The 8,862-nt window shown below is 39.1% G+C and overlaps 1 non-coding gene across 1 annotated transcript; it reads right to left on the bottom strand.

Annotated features, from left to right (window-relative positions):
- Positions 1–2,298: 2,298 nt before the first annotated feature.
- Positions 2,299–2,404, bottom strand: LOC145593253 (small nucleolar RNA R71). Its single transcript, XR_014102623.1, has one exon. It is a non-coding gene; the product is annotated as a small nucleolar RNA R71 (small nucleolar RNA).
- Positions 2,405–8,862: the final 6,458 nt, after the last annotated feature.

The raw sequence follows: 8,862 nt of genomic DNA, 5'->3' as shown, positions 1-8,862 counted from the left end.
GTTCCTTTATTTCTTCCAAGCAATCAGGAAGAAGACTAGATTTGACAGGGGGGATGATGTTGAGGCGGTATTTCAGAAATTGAAAGAACATCTACACTCTATGACAAGGCTTGTTAGCCCTTTGCCCAAATAGACGCTTTACATGTACGTAGTGATCAGCGTCATTTATCGTGCTCAATAGAGTAGCTTTTAATTCCTTTTTCTATATTTTCTTGCTTTATTTTCATGTAATCTTTCTAGTTTTCTTTTATTTTTCGTCTTTATAACTCATTTTGGTTTTTCATTCACTTTTATGAGTTTTTCATGATTTCTGTTCTTATTTAGCTATTTTAGTTTAGTTTCTATTCATTTTTCTTTGTCTCTTACTTTTACTTGAATTTTTTTTAGTGAAATTTCAAAGTTTTATTTGCTACGCTTTCACGGTTGCGCCCTTATTGATTCTAGGTCATGAAAGTGCAAATAATTGAAGATCAAGGAATACCTTTCTCGCGGGCGTCACAACGAGAGCGCCGACGATAGGGATGCACGAGAGCGCTGAGAGCATAGCTTCGCACAAGGATCTACGAGCGAGCAAGAGAATCCGTGCACGCCGCAACACCATAGCAGGGGTGCGAGTGCGCAGACACCTCCGTGCTTGCGCACAGCTGGTGGTGCATGCGCACGGCCCTGCTCCGAACCTCTTCACTTGATTTATTATAAATACCCCTTGACTTTTCCTTTTTTAGGGGAGGATGATTTCATATGTACTTGAGATTTATTTCTAGATTTAGTAGAGAGAGAAATTAGAGAGAGAAACTTTAGATTACTTGTTTTGTACTTCAAATTATATCTTTGAGCTTGGACTTCTTCTTCAATCAATGAAAATTAGTGAGAATTTCTTTCTTTGAATTTCCTTTTGCTTGCTCTTTCCTTTACTTCTTTAACGTTTGATTAGATTGTTGATCTTTCGTTTGAGAATTTGTCGAATTTGATTTTCTCTTTAATTCAGCTGGAAATGATGATGTTTGTAATTCAATTTTCTTTATTTTTCAATTCCATTATGATTTGTGAGTAGACTAGTAGCTAGAGAGAAGGGGAAGCATGCTTGATTGATGATTTTTGCTAGTTGATTATTCTTGGATGATTGAATTGTTGTAATTAAATTGGTTGACATAGTTGTGCATGTGATTAATTTGATTAGGAGTGATCAACCTAGATGATTAATCTAGATTGCATAGCAAATTTCAATGACATAAACCCTTGATTTGAGAATTGCTTTATTTAGTTGAATGTGATTGTGATTTTCCTTGTTAGTCATTCATAGTGAACCCTAGCTTGACTTATAGAAGATAGCTCTTGAATTCTATTAATTGCAACTATTGTTTGTCTTTTGCAACCTTTGAATTAATTGACTTCTTCATCGATTGGCATAGTCATTAACCTTGCATGTGGAACCTTAATCCATAGTGTTTAGCATATTGATTTTCTTTGACTTGATTAGCTAGTTGATACCTTAGTTACAATTCAATTCACTTCACCTCTCATTCTTCGAAGTAGCTTGACCATAGACTGTAGCAATCTCCCTCTCATTCCTCGTGGTTCGACTCGGACTTGTCCTATACTAAGAATAAGTTTGATTTTCTTAATTGTTTGATTGGTGGTGCTTTAGTTTTTAACGAGCTAGATTACCACGCATCAAAATGGCGCCGTTGCCGGGGAATGATATTTATGCTTTGTTATAGTTGCTGAGTCTACTTCATTTTAATTGGAAAATAAAAAAAAAAGTTTTTTCTCTTTTTTGCTACATTTGTAGCCGTGCTACTAATTGTTTCTTTTGAGATCGTATGCGTAGAGCACGTGGTCATTTATTAGTGCCACTTGATTCGAAAATTGAGAGGACAATTGCAAGGATAAGAGTTTCTAAAAGTTCTTTGAGTTCTAGTCCTCCAAGTGAAGAGGAACCACAACAAGAAGAACAAGCAAGGATAGGAGAAAATCCAAGGGTGGCGTTGAAGGAATTTGGGATTCTGGGTGCATATAGGTTTGAAAGTGGGATTGCTCCACCCACAACACCGGTAAATGACTTTGAAATAAGGCTGGCAATGATCACTTTAATAGAGAGGCGAGAATTTAGTGGGGCCAACATGAAAGCCCTCTAAATCTCCCAAGAATTCATCTGCCTCAATCTTTTTCCTTTTTCTCTCATAGGGCGTGCCTTGGAATGGTTAGACAAGGAGGTCAAACCCAATTCTCTAAGGACATGGGACGAAGTGACCAAGGAATTTCTATCCCGTTTCTACCCATAAAAGAAAACGGTGGAGGCTAGAGCTTTGATTCAAGGTTTCAAGAAAAAGTCTAGTGAAAGCCTCTATGGAGCATGGGAGAGATACAAGGAGTATCGAAGAGAATTTCCTCACCACGGAATTCCGACTTACCAAATTATTCAAATCTTCTATGGTGGCCTAAGTCCTCAAGGAAATTCATGTCTTGATGGAGGAGCCGGAGGTCCCATCATGAATAAAGCGGAGGAGGAAGTGGTAGACATAATTGAAGACGTAGTGAGGTACTATAGAGATTGGCAAGATGGTGAAAAGGAGTCAACTAGCAAGAGTAGTTCTTCAGTGTACTCGATTGATCATCTTAATGCCGTAAACAACTTGTCTTCACAAATGACAAACTTGGGGAAGGAAATGTCCGCTATCAAGGAAAAGTTGGAAAGTGCTACCTCCTAAGTTTCTAATCTTCCCTCCCAATCTAAGAGGAGAGGTATGTCTTCTAACTCTCAACCCTTTCCCTCTTCTTGCAACAAGCCTAGTGGTTGCTTGTTTTGTGATGTTTGCGGATCGTATGATCATGTTGCTTCTATTGCCCTCATGCATGTATGGTTGTTTGTGATGATCAAGATGGAAATGTGAATGAGCATGTGAACTATGTTTCAAACAATAATGATTCTAGGTTTGAGAATCAAAGAGGTCAATGGAATAGGAATTACAACAACCATGGAAATTTTGACAACTATAACCAAGGTGGTGGTAATAGATACCAAGAGAACCAAAATGCCAGAGGTAGCTATAACAACCAAGGTTGTAGTAGCCAAAATCAAAACCAAAATTATGGTAATCATAATCAAGGTTATGGTCAAAATCAAAATAGAGGTAATCGGAATAATCAAAATAGGGGAAATTTTTAAAACAATGCTCAAAGGGGTCCCTTACCCGGATTTGATCCAAAGACCTAAAGTTATAATTCCTATGTTCAACCTTCTTATTCTTCTAAAACTAACTTGGAGGAAATCATTGAAAACCAAACCAAGTTGTTGAACACCTACATGCCGGTGAGTGATAAGAAGTTTAATGAAATGATGACCCACAATAAGATGCTTGAAAACCAAATTTCTCAACTTGCCAATGCTTTGAAAGACCATGCAAGCCCTTCTTCTTTACTTTCTCAAGGCCTAGACCCTAAGAGACCCGTTAATTCCATAGTCATAAGAAGTGGTAGGGTGCTTGAGGAGAGTTTGCCTAGCAAAGTAAGAGTGAGGAGGATGCCAAGTAGGTTTTAGTTGAGGATGAGGGAGATGGTGCATCTTTGAGTGATGTAATGGTAGAGCCACCTAAGGAGGTGCAGGAAGAGAGTGAAGTTGTGAAACCCAAGCTTCCTTATCCACAAAGATTCATGAGACACAAGTTGGATGAACAATTTAGAAGATTTATTGACATGCTCAAACAACTTCATCTTTCTCTACTATTTACCGATGTTGTTACCCAAATGTCAAATTATGTAAAATTCCTTAAAGACATTTTGAGAGGTAGGAGGACTTGTGATGTTGTGGAGACGGTGAACTTGACCGAGAATTGTAGTGCAATCATAATGAACGAGATACCACTTAAGCTAAAAGATCCCGGAAACTTTTCCATCCCTTGTGCTATTTATAAAATGCAAATCGACAATGGCTTATGTGACCTAGGAGCTAGTGTTAGACTTATTCCATATCCGGTGTACTAGGGGAACTCTTGCCTACCAACATTACTTTGCAATTGGCCGATAGATCAATCGAGTTTCCAAAGGGTAAGGTAGAGGATGTCCCTTTGAGGGTTGACAAATTTGTTATTCCGGTGGATTTTGTGGTACTTGAGATGGACGAAGATGCTAGCATTCCGATCATTCTAGGTAGACCCTTTCTCGCTACTTCGGGTGTTATGATCGATGTCAAGAGTGCTAAAATTTCACATAAAATAGGAGATGAGGTGACTTAATTTGACTTGAATGATAGTATGAAGAATCCAAGTTTTTCCTTGGAGAATTGTATGATGATTGACTCTCTTGATCATGTTGTGTCTTCTATGCATGAGCAATTTCTCACCTCTAATGATGCTCTTGAGAATTTTTTGTTGAATAAGGAAAAGATAGGTGTTCCTAGCAAAGAGATGGATTTGTATGAAGATGTGCTCAATGGAAGCCTTGAAGATGTTGATGAGCAAATGTGCAAGAATATCACTAGCCAAGAAGCATTGCAAGCGGCTACAACAAAGGAAGGTAAAGGTGTCCCCATGGTTGAGCTCAAACCTCTTACATCACACCTTAGGTATGAATTCTTAGGCCCTAACTCAACTTTTCCCGTGATTGTTAGTTCCTCTTGAGTGAGAGACAAGCCCAAAAGTTGTGTGGTGTATTGAGAAAGCAGCAAGTTACTTTGGGCTATACCATTGATGACCTCAATTGTATTAGTCCCGCCCTATGCATGCACCACATCACTCTTGAGGATAATGCCTCACCAAGCATTGAAAGACAATGAAAAATTCACCCTCAAATGGGGGAAGTAGTCAAAAGGAAATCACCAAGCTATTGGATGCGGGAATCATATTCCCGATCTCTAGCTCAAGGTCGGTTTCCCCGGTCCACGTTGTCCCAAAGAAAGGAGGCATGACCGTTGTGCAGAATGAGAAAGGTGAGCTCATTCCTACAAGGACGGTCACGGGATGGAGGATGTGTATAGATTACAGAAGTCTAAACACATCCACCAAAAAGGATCATTTCCCCCTTCCCTTAATTGATCAAATTCCGGTTTCTTTCAAATTCTTATTTACCCGGATGACCAAGAGAAAACAACTTTTACTTGCCCATATGGAACCTTTGCTTATACGAGAATGCCATTTGGGCTTTGGAACGCCCCCGCCACCTTCCAACGGCGTATGATGAGCATATTTGTAGATATGTTGGAGGAGGAAATGGAAGTGTTCATGGATGATTTTTCGGTGGGAGGTGTTTCATTCGAAGCTCGCCTTGAGAATCTTGAAAAGTATTTAGCTCAGTCTGAGAAAGTGAATCTAGTCTTGAATTGGGAGAAATCTCACTTTATGGATGAGGAAGGCATTATCCTTGGTCATAAGATCTCCCACAAAGGAATAGAGGTAGATCAAGCAAAGATTGGAGTAATTGAAAAGCTACCACCTCCGGTCAATGTAAAAGGTGTGAGATCTTTCTTGGGGCATGCTGGATTTTATAGGAGATTCATCAAGGATTTCTCTCTAATTGCTAAGCCCCTCAATGATCTTCTTCAAAAAGATGTTGAGTTCGTGTTTGATGATAGATGCTTGGAAGCATTCAACAAATTGAAGAAAGCCTTGACTTCCATCCCCATAGTCCAAGCCCTGAGGTGGGATTTACCTTTTGAATTAATGTGTGATGCTAGTGATATGGATATTGGAGGTGTATTGGGTCAAAGGGTTGATAAGAAGCTCCATGTCATCTATTATATGACAAAAACTCTAAATGGAGCTCAACGAAACTACACAACAACGAAAAAGGAGTTTTTGGCAATTGTGCATGATTTTGAGAAATTCCGTTGTTATCTGTTAGGTTCCAAGACCATTGTTTTCACAGATCATGCGGCTCTCAAATAAATTTTTGCTAAGAAGGAATCAAAGCCTAGATTGCTTCGGTGGGTGCTTGAACTTCAAACCTTTGATATTGAGGTTAGAGACAAAAAAGGGGCGGAGAATGTTATGGCGGATCACCTCTCTCGCCTTGAGGACTTCCAAGTCCAAGATGATGGTTCCCCTATTGAAGATAGGATGCTTGATGATTTCTTATATGCCATTGATGTGAAGGAACTCCCTTAGTTCACCGATTTGGTTAATTTTCTAGCATTTTGGGAGTTTCCACCTTCATTTTTGAAGAATCAAAGAAAGAAGCTCCAGAGAGAAGCTCGACACTATTTGTGGGATGATCCAATTTTGTATATGCGAGGAGTTAATGGTTTGCTCCGTCGTTGCATTCTATGTGAAGAAGTGCCAGATGTCTTGAAGATGTGCCACTCGGATCCTAGTGGTGGTCACATGGGTTTTTCCAAAACCGCTTCCAAGATTTTTCAAAGTGGCTTACGGTGGCCGTATCTTTTTAAGGACGCTTGGGGTTTTATCAAGTCTTGTGATAGATGCAAAAGGACCGGAAACATTTCAAAGAGGAATGAGATGCCTCAACCAATACATCCTTGTGGCGGTCGATTGTGTTTCTAAATGGGTTGAGGCCATTGCCTCCCCTAAAAATGACCACAAGGTGGTGATGAAGCTATTCAAAACGATCATCTTTTCGAGATTCGATGTGCCTAAGTCGGTAATAAGTGACAGTGGATCACATTTTGTACATAATGCTTTCCAAAAGTTGTTGAGAAATGACCAAGTGGTGGATTCTAGGTCGTTGAAACTAAAATTCCTCCAATCAAACTAAATTTATAACCAAACCACACCTAGCAATAGGGCAAGTTCGGGTCGAACCACTAGGAATGGGGGGAAGTTAGCTATTGCTAAAGTCAAGCTATTTCGAATTGTAAAAGGTAGTGTAGGTTATCTAAGGTCAACTAAACAACAAAGTAAATCACAAAGTAAATTAATATATCAAGACACTAAGGATTTAGGATCCACATATTCTTGCAATGGAGTCACACTAATCGGGTTGGAGATTGATTAATTCAAGTATTGCGAGGGAAGATAGACATTGCAATCAAAAGAGCTCAACAAGGTATCTCCTAGAGGTCTCACTAGCGCCAACTACGAAATACTCTACTAGGAACGTCACAAACCAAGCTCGATCGATAAATGTGAGCTACAAATCAATGGTCCGTATCAATGTAGGCACACAATGCAATCTAGTATGACAATTAAAGTTAGCTACTCTTTAACTAATTACACATGTGCACAAAATCAATTAACCAATTTAATCACAATGCTAAATCAATCAAAAACTCCCAACTAGCTAAGATTCATCACTCAAACATGCTTCACCACATCCCTAGCAAGTAAACTACTCACAATCCATGGAAGAATTCAAAATCAAAACTTAGCTAATCAATTCATCATCATCATTTCAATCAAACAAATTCAATCAACTAATCAACAAACTTTAACAATCAATAAAAAATTGAAATCAAAAGCTAAAGATTGCATTAAAGTAAAAGAAATCCTTACAAACTTTGGTGAAATCAAAGAAAAATTTTCTTAGAGTCATCAATTATCAAACATCAACCATGAATTTCTTTCTTTAAAAATCTAAGAACAAGTGTTTCTCTCTCAACACTTCACTCTAAACTTCAACCAATTGATTCTCTAAAACTAAAAAAAAAGAATTCTCCCTCTAAAAATAGAAGAAAAGTCTATAAATAGTAAAACTAACAAAGAGAAGTTAGTTAGATCGTCCAAAATAGACCCGTACAAGCGCGACCTTCATCAAGAGGATGCGCGGCCGCGCAAAAATGGGTACGGAATAGGGGGAGCAACAGGCGCGGCCGTGCACCCGCGCTTGGGAATAGCGCAGCTTCTTCCCCTTCATCTTGACGCTCCTCGTGCGCTCCACTTGGTGTTCTTCATGAACACGGAGCATGGCAGAACATAAAACACCTCGACGGTGGGTTCAACACTAGAATTGGTGCCCCCACGGCTTGAATGCATGGCCTAAGGTCAATTGGAACTTGCACATCTCCATACTTGAGCTTCAAATGGAAGACATTAGGCATCCTAATCAATGCAAACTTGGGAAGAAACCTCGGGAAACCTTGGACAACGATCTTAACCTGAAAATGAAATTAAAAAAACAAAGAAAAGGGAAAAAGGACAAAATAAACCAAGAAATGCATGAAAATGGAAAATCAACTAAGGAAAGTGCAAACTAAAGAAATAAAGAGCAAAACTAAGGAAAAAAGAAAGAAAAGAGCTATAAAAGCAATCTCAAATCACCCTAAAAGAGAACAAATGAGTGCCGTAAATGACACTCATCAAGAAAGCACGACGTTTATCAACGTTTCGGTCTTTCCTAACACCCTCAAACTAGTGGACAAGTTGAGGTGTCTAACCATCAAATAAAGTTGATCCTTGAGAAGACGGTTGCAATCAAATAGGAAATATTGGGCGGACAAACTTGATGATTCTTTATGGGCATATTGAACGGCTTTCAAGACTCCCATGGGCACCACTCCATACCGTCTTGTTTATGAAAAATCATGTCATCTTCCGGTGGAGCTCGAGCACCGCGCTCATTGGGAAATCAAGAAAATCAACTTTGATTTGGCGAGTACGGGAGGGCAAAGGTGGTTGGATCTTCATGAATTAGAAGAACTTAGGCTTGATGCTTATGATTGTGTAAGTACCTACAAAGCTCGATCTAAGGATGCTCATGACAATCTTATTGAGAAAAAGGAATTTTTTGTAGGTGACAAGGTTCTTTATAATTCTAAGATGAAGTTGTACCCCGAAAAGCTCATATCAAGGTGTAGTGGTCCTTATTTGGTTCAAGGTGTCTTTCCAAATGGTGTTGTGGAAGTTTCTATGTTGCATTCATCATCTCCGTTAAAGGTCAATGGCCATCGACTCAAGAAGTACTTCGATAGTG

Source organism: Chenopodium album, chromosome 18, assembly GCF_948465745.1.
Source record: "Chenopodium album chromosome 18, dcCheAlbu1.1, whole genome shotgun sequence".
NCBI lineage: Eukaryota > Viridiplantae > Streptophyta > Magnoliopsida > Caryophyllales > Amaranthaceae > Chenopodium > Chenopodium album.
Note: the sequence above shows the minus strand (reverse complement) of the source record. Positions and strands in the feature narration are given on the sequence as shown.